Source organism: Marmota flaviventris, chromosome 1 (genome assembly GCF_047511675.1).
Source record: "Marmota flaviventris isolate mMarFla1 chromosome 1, mMarFla1.hap1, whole genome shotgun sequence".
NCBI lineage: Eukaryota > Metazoa > Chordata > Mammalia > Rodentia > Sciuridae > Marmota > Marmota flaviventris.
The window spans coordinates 219,002,727-219,015,035 of record NC_092498.1 but is presented as its reverse complement, the minus strand read 5'-3'; positions in this window follow the sequence as shown (position 1 = coordinate 219,015,035).

Here is a 12,309-nt window from a genome sequence, read left to right as displayed (position 1 = left end):
CTCATTCTGAAGTGACCTGGAAGTCGTCACGCTCTCAGGGCACAGATGCTGCTGCCCGGGGACACAGTGGTAATGTGCCAGGGCGCGCGGAGTCATGGCTCATCCTGGGGTGGTCAGCAGGGTGACGGATACTCCAGGAGGTCGGTGAGAGGCCACTGGAGACCGCCACAGCTGGCCCATCTAGGAGCGGCCATTCCGCCTGGCGGACAGCACAGCCAGCACGGCACCACTGTGCCGGGTGGGGCTTGTGAGGGTACAGGCCTGTTGGGGAGGGATGTGGCAGAATGAGATGAGTGGAGTGTGCCTGTCACAGCCCAGTGTGGCAGGACGCGTCGTCCCACAGGCCAGCCGGCCGGCGTGGGCACAGAACATGACGGGATGCTGGCCGTCCCTGCTCCTCTTGCTCTGAGCTCTGGTGGCACTGCGGGCCTCACCCTGCCTCCCGCCCACCCATGTGCAGTGCTAGAGAGGCCACCAGAGCGTGCAGCCTGGCCCTGGGACGCCCTTTGACCCTGGCCACTCGTGCTTCTGGACGGCAGGAGGGGCCTTTGTCCCCCCAACGCCGCTCCTGCTTCCAGCGCCCTCCGTCCCCCCGCTGGCCCCTGCCCCGTGCCCATGTCAAGCAAGCGCAAGTGGGAAGGTGCTGTGGACCGCGGTGCTGGAGGCCTGGCCCCGGGGGTGGGGGGGGGGGACGCCGAGGCACTGCAGATCCCCAGTGACGGGGGCGCTGTCCTGGGAAGGGAGCTCAGGGGTCTCTCGGAGCCCAGGTGGTTCTGTGAGAGCCGGTGGATTTAAGAAGGGCGAGCCTGGTGGGCACGCACCCGGGCTCAGTCCCCGTGAGGGTGCCTCTGAAGCCTCAGCCCCCACCACATAAAACTAAATAAATAAACAAAATAAGGGTATTGTGTCTTACCGAAAAATAAATATTTTTTTAAAAAAGAAATAAAGAAAAAGCTTCCTATAGAGATCATTTCTGCAAAAAATATATTTTGAAAATAATTTTGTTCTACAAAACTCAAAGTTTAACTTTTTCTAAAATGAACTTTAAAAAAACACCATGACTATGATAAATATTCAGTGCCTATCACTTTGTAATGAAACAGGTACAAGCATCCAAGCACACTACACAACAACATTCTGCATTTAATCCAAGGGGGAATCCTGTCCCCTCTTGTGATTTTTTTCCATATAGTAATTTGTTATTAAATCTATCTCAAGGTGCCATTTGTGAGACCCCCCCAAAACCAAACCATTAATCAGAATTAATGACAAGAGAAAGATAAAAGCACAGAGCCATCCTTGGGTGACAGTAGCCTGTTATACAAATCAGAAAGCTGTAAAAACCATAGACACTGTAATTTTGTAAAGACTGGCAGGGGGGAAAAAAAAGAAAAAGAAAATAATTTTGTAGCATATTTCTAGTCCCTTTTTTCAAATGAACCAATGATACTTTCTTTGGTCTCCAAGGTAGCATTTCAGAAAAGAGACAAAACAGCTGTTACCATCGGCGTTTCCAGAACTAACCCGACTGTCTTAAGAGGCTGACTTCTGGAAGGAGGTAGAAGCCATGACTTCTCAGAGGCATATGCCACCTATCATTTGGTTTACTTGACAATGTCAGCATTTTAAAATGACATCACCATGATCATTCGACTGCACAGACAGGTAACGTGCCACGGGTCATTTCTACCACGCAAAGTAGAAGGGCTTTTCTGTGGTTTGTCTTTGAATGTTAAAACTGTAGCAGGTTGAATGTAGGCACAAGTGCACAAATTAACATGCGTCGGTTTGGGAATCCGGGGTTCACACTCTCATGAGCTTCCTTCACGGCCCCCGCCCCGCCTTCTTGCAGCCAGGGTTAGTGCTGACGCTGTTGGGGCCACGCCGAGCAACTCATTTTCCTCCCCATGAAGACCTACTGGGTGGCTGCGATTCATGACGCAAAGCCCGTGTGCTGTGGCTTGGCTCTTAGTCAAGCTTCCGCGGTGTCCAGTGTCCTCGGGGCAGGGGTGAGTGCTGCTTCGTTTTGTTTTTTTGATTCTTTCGGGCTAGGCTTTTCCCAGCAGCATGGCCATTGCAGGCAGTGGACAGCAGACCCCCGCAGCGAGCTAGCCCCACCACACAGTAGGACCTTTCCTGGAGGGGCCACTTGTCATTACCTGAGTCATTTGTACTGAAGGGTGACGGCCATTATTTATGTGGGTGAGGAATGAGGACATAGGATGGTGTTTTTAGGTTTGTATTTGATGTCTTTTTTCTCTCTTTTTGCTTTGCCCTTCTTGAGGAAATGTCTAAAAAATAATTTTAAAATGCTCAGCGTACTAGAGTTAGCCCACAGAGCCTCTGTATTTATTGATACTCCCAACGGCTCACGCTCCTGCAGGAGCAATATAGCAAACACTGGGGGTGCTTGAGTGCATTTAGCCCACTCCCCTCAAAAGCCATCAGCTCCTTCTCATGAATTTGTTGCTCAGTTGGTTATGAAGGGCAGAACGTGAGTTTTACAGCTAGTTGGATCAGAACCTAAGATTATAATCAACCCATTTTCTGCTCAACAGAAGGATTGGATTTTCCAAACTTCTAATACTTGGAAAATAGCTTTTGCTAATTTTCCTGGTCAGATAGAAAGTCAATATCCTCGTGCTAAAATGACTCAATTTGCCTTAGTAGCTGCATTTATTTTTCCAAAATCGTGCCTGCACAACCAATAGATGGCGCCCTGACCGTGCTCACTGATGGCTCGAATCGGTGAAAGCAGGTTTTACAGTCACGCCCACACAGAGGTGACACAGACTGTACACTTCTGCCCGGCGAGCAGAACTCAAGCTCTGGTTTGTGCTTTAAGTCATTTTGCAATGAGCTAATTAATATTTATTAATTAGTTACAAAAAATATCGAAACTTCAATTATTTGGTATACACCATCACAAGAGTTATTCAATTTGTTTCATACCTTGCAAAAGACGCCACAGATGTGCCAATAGCCATGTTTTATAGGCCACATACCGGCCCACACTGATCTTCCAGGGCCTCTAACATCAGGTAATGATAAGACTGATAAATCGGTTGCTGTTTGTCAGCAAATGTCTTTGTATGACTGTGCACAAGCTTTGCATTTCTTACATCATCAAAATGCTTCCAGTTTACATAAAAAATTAATGTTACTAGAGAGCAAGCTCATCAACTTGTACGTCACTGCCCGCAGTGTGTTAGACACTGTCCACCTTTACCATCTGGGTAAATCCCCCTGGATTAAAGCCAAATCAATCATGGCAGATGTTCGTAACTCACATTCCTCAGTCTGGTAAACAATGTTAATGTGCATGCAATTGTAGATACTTACTCTAGATCTACCTTTGCCACAGCCCATGCAAAAGAAATGCTCAACGCATCATCTTTCACTGCGTAGCTGCCTTTGCAGTCTTAGGATGTCCTTGACAGATTAAAACTGGTAACGCACCGGCTTATGCAAGCTCTTCTTTTCAACAATTTTGCCAAGAGTTTTGTATCGACCATAAACAGGGATTCCTCACAACCCCCAAGGTCAAGCCACTGTGGAACGAGCTCATTTATCCATTAAGCTACAATTACAAAAACTAAAAAGGGGGAGATAGGACTAGGACTCCCCCAAACAACCTCAATCATGCTCTGTTCATTCTGAATTTTCTAAACTGTGACTCAGAGAATCACACCGCAGCCGAGCGACACGTGGCTTCCACAGAAACAGGCCCTTTAGGCCGGGTTTGGTGGAAGGACTTACCGACTGGCCAATGGAGAGGACCAGGTCCAGTTGTCGTGTGGGGAGAGGTGATGCGCGTATTTTCCCAGAAGATGCTTCTTGTCCTATTTGGGAACCTGAATGCGCCATCAGGCATGGAGGACCTAGAACCAAGATTCAAACCGCTGAAGATGGACCCAGAGAACCCTTCCCTCAAAAGGAAGAACTCCCAAAGGAAGAGGGGAAGAAAGATGTCCCCGAGAAACTGAATGAGGACGCTCCCGTCACGGAAGGACCCAGGAGACTGACTCCACGGCAGGGGAGAGTGAGTCCCCAGCGACGATGCTCTCTGCAGTGACCCTCCATTGAGCTGTGGTAAAGGGGAATCGGGGGAACCACTGGACATGGCTCCAGCCCACCCTGAGTGCACCCAGCGGTGTGGACTGGAGAATGCACCCAGGACTTACTAATGACCCAGGTACGCTGGGAGGGTTTGCAGACACCCACCTGACTCGGTCCGTGTGACGGGATTTAACTATTCTGCCTATAGTGCCCAACTACCTTGGCTGGTCCCACGATAGACATGCTGGCTGTCTAAAAGTGTCATTTGAGGAAAAGACAGGAGTTGGGGACCTAGACCAGCTAATGGCACTGCCCCCAGGGCCTTAAAGCCTTAGATCAGATCAGTTATTAAAACAGGACTTTCTCATAACAACCCAGCCACCTCAGCAGAACGCCCACGAGTACCCACTGTCCCAACTGTTCTGCAGTAGAAGTTGGCACCTTTCCTAAGTGGGCAAACTGTGTAAGTACTTGTCCAATTCGACATAAGGTGTCTAGAACAGTGGTTCCACCTTGGACTGGTCTCCTAAAATCGACAAAAGGCTGTTGTGCAAGGGCACTGCCACGACCCCTGGAGGATTTGTTAGCACCATCCTGACCTTCAGCGAAGGTGGCATTCAGAAAGGTGTCTGGTGCCTACATCTTGCTGACCGACCTTTACCAGAGTTCGTCGGCAGAAACCGGAAGGAAGGTCCTTGCTCTGGCCTACGGGCCTGTGTTCAGTCTCCTTAGGTTTTAATCACTGGACGTGGGAAGTTGGAAGGAGAGGTGACAGATACCTTGTGACATGTGATAAAGGTAATCTGAATGACTCTATCACCAGGTGTATAAGGGGAGGAATGCAGACGCTCCTCAGCCCTCTTTTGTCTCGTTGCCATGGTGCGCCGATGCTGGTTCTCAAGTCTTAAACACACACACGCCCAGCAAGCGAGACCAACGTGCTCCTAGTGGGAGCTGTTGCCTTGGTTTCCTTTATGGCTTCCACGGTCACAGCTCCGGTGGCCTTATCTCAAAACATTCAACATGCAGATTTTCTTAATGCTTTGGCTCAGATTTCTTCCAAGGCTCTTCATAGTCAAATAAATATTGATGAAAGGACCGAGACTAAGCCAGATGCCTTAGAGGCTACTGTCATAAATACTGGTCATGAGCTTTCAGCTTTGAAATTCAAGGAAACACTTCAATGTCACGCGGACTATAAGTCTGTGGGTGTTACTGCTGCCGAATACACGGCTTCCCAACGGGGTTGGGAGAAGGTTGACAACCATTTGTTGGGTATTTGGCAAAATAATAATAACAGCTTGGATCTTTTGGAGTTACATCATCATATTCAAGAAATACAAAAAAGTGAGATTGATTTTTCGGCTCCTACTTCCTTAGCTGATCAAATATTAAAAGAATTAAACGGCTTTAACCCTGAAACATTCCGAAACACTCTGCCTGGTCTATCCTTGTCTTGTTCTCTTTGCTGCTGATTCTCTCTTGTATTGTCATTGTAGGAGGAGATCCTTCAGAACATGGATTCAGGGACTCGAAACAGTGACCCATCACCTGCTTTTACAAAGAAAGAAGGGGGAACATGTGGGAGCCACTCTGAACGATTTGCCCCTTCCATCCTGGAGCAGAGAGGCTCTGACCACCACTGCATCTCCTGGTGACCTGGACATTGCCCCACCCTGGAAGTTTGAGGACGCATCTTCAGACATAGGTGTGTCGCCCCATGGCCCTTTGGACGAATTACACTCACCTGTCCCTTGTAACCCTGCCCCTTCTGGCCTTTTGTGGATGGAACTTTCTAAGAATAAGGTCCCCCCAATAGAAGCCCACTTATGAACGTGCTCGCTCTCGCCAGCTCCCCTGACTTTCTCCTGCCCTCCCGTGTGGGGAGCCGGAGCCCGAGGGCAGAGAAGCCGTCCTGAAGCTTGTTTCAAGGTAAAGTGTGTCCGTGTTCCATTTGGTGTCCCTGGAAATCCACACGAGTGACCTTAAGTACAGCTGCCCACGCGGGTTGGGGGCAGCACCCGCTTCCTCCGTGAGCCGAGTCGCGCTGCGCCCCTGCCGAGCACAGCCTTGGAGCCCAGGGTCCAGGAGAGGACAGGGACACGGAATGCAGAGGTGGGGGCTGCAGGGCCTGCTGCTGCGGCCCCAGGGAGCCCTGCCTTAAGCTGCACCCTGACTCACAGCTTCTTGTTGCATTTAAGCGAAGATCACTGACGTGAACCCCAATACTTCAGGGGTAGTGTTGAAGGACGCGCACGTCTCTGGCTCTGTGGCCAGGGAAGCCCCCAGCCAGGGTGAGCATGGCTGAATTTCCAGACGTGTCTTCTCTCTTTCTGCCTCATAGGTGACCCTTCCTGCTCCCCAGGTCCACTGTGGCTCATGGAGGCCAGTACCGACTGGCAATCAGCCTCAGTCCTGAGCCTTAGAGCCAGGTGATGGAGCAAGGACCAGCATCGGGTCCTTCATGGGTCCTTCATTGGCCTCCTCCTCCTCCCCCCCCCTCCCCATTCCTTCCTTCTGTGCTCAGACCTCGGGTCAGAGGCCACTTTTGGCCACTTTGTTCCCACGTACAGCACTGGCCTTCTCATTCTTTGGTCTTGTGGAGAAGCGCCCTGCAGAGACCCCAGGCTTTTGGCTCATCTGGACCCTGGGGGTCCTGCAGGATTGGGATTGCAGGTGGAGACACCGTCCCTGTTAATCAGAGTAGAGCCACCCCTCCTGTGTCCTGGTTCAGGAATCCAAGCCATTTATTTCTCTAGTGGAGACGTCACCCAGAGCACTGCCAGGCGAGCCTCCACTTCAAACTGGGAGGCACGATGTGCAACCGTGGTCCTGTGAGTGTGAGGACCCCAGGACCAAGGAGCATGCGAGACATTTTAAGGGCACAACCAGTGGGAAATGTCCTCCCTTGAATTAAGATAGTTATCAAAAATCATCCTCCATTCTCAGTGAGGCCCAGCCGGAGATCATGGAAGGAAAGGCAGAAGCTACTGACCCCTAGAGGCTCTGGGATCAGGGAGCTGTCCCCTAGCCAAAGAGACAGTGTCCTCCCCACAGGCACCCATTTCTCTCTCTCTCTTTTTTTATTATTTTTTTGTTTGGAGGGGAGCTTGCTCCTCGATGTTAGGGGATGACCTAACCACAGTTGAGATAAAGGAGATGCCGGATGACTTTCTGCACCAACCTGGCCTGATTATCAACTGGGGGGTAAAACTGGTCTCTGGGGGAATCATGAATCACAGGATCACACCTTAGGAGGCTGATTTCACAAAGAAAAAAGGGCTAACACGCCGCAGGCGTGAGTTTAGCTCAAGACTGCAGCTTCCCTTGGCTTCTGCCAGGTCTCCCGCTCACCAAGGCTCACATTCGAACTATAAATCGTGGGGGCCTGCAAGACGGGCCAGGCTCACACAGAATCGATTTGGGACCATAGAGGGGGGAAGGGTCACTTGTACATCCCAGATGCCTTTTGGACCCAAATGTCTGACCACACTGCTGTCTTAACAAGTTCCTCCCTAAACTACAGGACGGGTAGGGAAGGGAATGGTCAAGTCTTCTTTACCTGGAGCGTCTTTACCTGGCAATTCCAGGGCCCTCTCATTCTTTCAGTATCTAAATTAATCTGAGCCAAAAAGTGAACTCTGATCACGTAATGGCTGTGTCATTTTCTAGAACTCTTGTCTTTAAAATTCTCTATATTTTTTTCAGGGCCAAGAACCAAACTCATGCTAGGCAAGGGCTCTGCTACGGCTAAAGCCCCAACGCCTAGATTCTATATTTTTGTGCCCATGATTTCATGATGGATCCACATTGATCCTGTGTGCCTAGATTAATATCTTTTTCTGATCAGTCTTATTTTATCTAACTACAGTTTTTACACTTTGTCATTGTTCAAAGGCTAATTTTCAAGGTTTAGCTCTCAAGCACATTGGGAAAATGTCCTCTTACAACAAACAGCCACAAGCTCTCTGTCTCCTGTCTGTTTTGTGTACGTGTGTATCATGTGTATCGTGTGTTGTGTCTACATGTATTTGTGTCCATATGTCATGTACATGTATCAAAATTGGCATATAGATAAATGAGCACTCATAAATTAAAGGAAAATGGATCCAGATATCTTTAAGTTCACATGATTGAAAATGTTCAAATTAAATTAGGTAAACAAATGAGAGTAAATATGTCTTTAAATTACTAACTCATAAGGGCTGGTGTTGTGGCTCAGCAGTAGAGCACTTGCCTAACACGGGTGAGGCCCTGGGTTCAACCCTCAGCTCCACATAAAAGTAAATAAATAAATAAAGGTATTGTGTTCATCTACAACTAAAAAAAAATTTTTTTTTTAAATTGCTAACTTGCAAGTTTTTCTAAGTTGTCAGACAATATTTAATAGAGTGTTGATTTCTATAAAATGTCTAGAATGTAATATCCATTGCTTCTAGGATTTTTTCCAACAAGGAAGTGATGGCCAATACTGTTAACTACATTTATGATATCTTGGTTTTTACAGTTAAAAATGAATAAGTTAGATTAAACATAAGTCAGATTAATCATAAATAAATTTACAAAGTTAAAGTTCTAACTGCTGAATATAAAATCAGGTACTTTTCACTTCTTAAATTCCATAAGGTAATATATTCAAACATTATGTGTGTTTTCATAAATTGGTAAATGGAAAAATGTTTAAGATTGCTTTGTCTGTGTTTTCACTGAAAACAAGGGTTCTAAGAGTTAAGATACTATCAGTTGTGATTTATATGCAGAGAGTTCAAGAGGTTTCATTTGGGCTTCATTTAAAGTACCATAAAAACAAAGTATTTTATCTTATTAAAGTGGAGTAATTTGTCAAATTTCAGAAATTTTGTTAGAATTGTTTCAGAGTGAGGGCTGGGGTTGTGGCTCAGCAGTAGAGCATTTGCCTAGCACGAGCGAGGCCCTGGGTTTGATCCTCAGCACCACATAAAAACAAATAAATAAAGGTGTTGTGTCCAACTACAACTAAAAAATAAATTAATATTAAAAAATGGTTTCAGAGTGTGAATTAAGAAAAGGGTTGGGGCTGGGTATGTGGCTCAAGCGGTAACGTGCTCGATCCTCAGCACCACATAAAAATAAAATAAAGATGTTGCATCCACCGAAAACTAAAAAATAAGATTAAATTTTTTTTTAAAAAAGGGTCAACAGCTGGGAAAGAGATACAAGAAGGTTTAATGTTTAAAATACATTAAAATGTATTTTAATATAGAAAGTAGAAGGGAAAATGTTTCTGGATGAGAAAGTCTTTTGTGTGGTTAAGTAAAAAGTTGTAAAATGTCTAAGTTGCAGAAGGATTGTGGAGGGTGAATTTCAAAGAGTTTGTATGACTAAATTAGATGTATATAATTAGCACAGTCAAAATTATTTAAAGCTTTTTCCTAAGGCCAAATATCGATGTACTGATATAAACCAAAGTTTGATCCTTTGTGGGTTAAATTAACAAAGATTTCTTAAGACATTAATTTGCTCCTATCTATCAAGATAATTTCTTGGGCTGGGATTGTGGTTCAGCAGCAGCGCGCTTACCTGGCACGTGTGAGGCACTGGGTTCGATTCTCAGCACCACAAGTAAATAAATAAAGGTCTATCAACAACTAAAATAAATAAATAAAGGTTTAAAAAAAAGATAATTTATTGTGTATGTTAAGTTTTATTCTTTAGAGCAATTGGCCTTAAAGGAATTAGGGTTTGTACAACTCTGCTTAAACAACTGTTATTTGAGTGTATTACATTACATTAAAAATTCTGAATTTTTCTTTAAATGCTAAATTTAGTCAATATAAAAAAATCTGTTAATTGTGGTGCTTTACTGGTCTCTCTGTACAGTAAATGTGTACATATCTTCCACGTGTACAAGTCTTCATAGTATAAGATTAGAAGAACATTTTCCTAAGCTTATTTTCTTCAAACCAAGGTTTAATGTAAAAGATTGGGGTTATAAAAATCATGTTTCTTAGTTCCCAGCTATTATACAATCTCAACTCGTTTTTACTCTTGTTAATTTCTGCTGCCTCTGACCCACACAGGCAGCTAAACTTAAGGTCGCTCAAGTGAATTTCCAGAAACACCAAATAAAACACAGACCACTTTACCTTTAAACAAGTTTCAGGACGGCTTCTCCGCTCTTGGCCTCAGGGTCCCCAAATGGGAGAGCAGGAGAAAGGAGAGGCTGGAGAGACAGAGAGAGAGAGAGAGAGCACATTTGGAAGTGGGCTTTTATTGGAGGACCCTTATTGTTAGAAAGTTCCATCCAAAAAAAAGGCCAGAAGGGGCAGGGTTACAGGGGACAGGTGAGTGTAATTCAACCCAAGGGGCATCGCCTACATCTGAAGACACACCCTCAACTTCCTGGACTGGGACAATGTCCAGGTCACTATGAAATGTAGTGACCAGTCAAAGCCTCTCCAGGATGGAAGGCACAAATCATTCAGAGTGGGTCCCCACAAATTTTATTTGATATTTTCCTTGTAAACTTTAACTGTTGTCTGTTAGTGTCCTACAAAAGTTCAACTTTCAATATGACAACTTGGGTTAATTTGAGATAATAGGCCATCATCTGTAGAAGTACAGGATGTAGGGCTAATTTCCACTCCTAATACCAACCCCAATTAAATAAAAGGGGTGAATGACTGTAAGATTATAGACATCAAATATTTAAACCCCAGTACTCTTACTTTAAGACTGGCTTGCTCGATGTTTAAGACCAAAGCCTAGAGACTAAAGATAAGGAAATAAAAGGGCAAGAGAGAGAAAATGGCCAATATGTGCCTCTTGCCCTCTGAGTCAGCTTGAACCTGGGCTTTGCAACTCTGGGCCACATGACCTCCCAACCAGGGGGATCCATGAGACCCTGGAGAACAGAAAGCCAACCAGTGCACATGCTACAGAGAGGAGGGTCATTGGAGAAGGGAGACATCCCTGATGCTTCCAAGGAAAGCCACGTGCTCAAGGAAACCCTGAGCAATCATGGAAGATGGCACAAAATGAGCTGAGAGTCTGCTCACAAGTTCCCAAGAGTGATCCCCTGAGGGAACTCAGTTGTGACTCTTACAAAAGATAAGAACAAGATCAATTTGACCAGCTTGATCTTGAACACCTAGCAAAAACAGTTATAACCAAAGTATACCCATATCTGGGCTTTTAAAAAAGAGACAATAGTTTGTTTTTTTAATAGAACATAAGATATACACTTGTGTCAGCTCCACAGCCCTGGTGTCCCCAAATTCTGAGGCATTTTTCCTTTGTGAGGTCCATGTTTATCCCTTTCTACCAAAAATTGGACCAGACTCCCTACCTTGGTTTACCTTACTCCTCCCATTTTTGTTTTACCTAACATCCAAGGTTTGCCTATCTTGAGATAACCTCACACACCAGACACAAGAAAGCCCTTCAGCCTATTCCCCTGCTCAGAGGGCCAGACATACCCACCAGGACTGGCACAGCGGTGGGGGGATTAGGAATCTCTCTTCACAGTGCAGGTGATTGAAGACACCCAACAGGTTGCCAAGTCAGTGCTGACCTTACAAAATCAGCTGGATTTCGGGCGTCTGTTGTCCTGCAGAATCACGGGGGTCCAGATCTCCTACTGCTAAACAAGGTGGCCTCTGCCTCTTTTTCAAGGAAGAATGTTGCTTCTGTGTCAATCAGGACTGATAAGGTCACCCAGCTACAGGACCCAACGGAACAGCAGAGATGAGAACTAGCTGATCCCTGAAACAGAGGACTTGCTGGCTTCTCTCTCTTTTAACCCCTCTAATATTCATTTTCTTTGTAATGACACTTCCCCTGGGCTTTTTAAAAAATATCTTTTAGTTGTCAATGGAACTTTTAAAAAAAAATATGTTTTAAGTTGTACGTGGACAGAATATCTTCATTTTTTAAAATTTTTTATGTGATGCTGAGGATCGAACCCAGTGACTCACACTCGTGAGAGGACCGCTCTGCCCCTGAGCCCCAGCCCAGCCCCCTGCTGCTTTCCTAACTTGATACAGAGGCTCTTCTTGGTAAGGTGAGCTGTCCAGCCCAGACCATCCCCTCCCCGGGGACATGCAGAAGACACCCTCCTCCTTCACTAGCAACGTGGCTCTCTGAACCCCACCAGGAAGGAGCCACCCATGAGGATGTCCAAGTTCCTCCTTCTGCACCCCCTCAAGCCACAACTGCCAGCACTGTATAGGGACCTAAAGTCCCTCCCATCTCCCTGTCCTACACCAGATC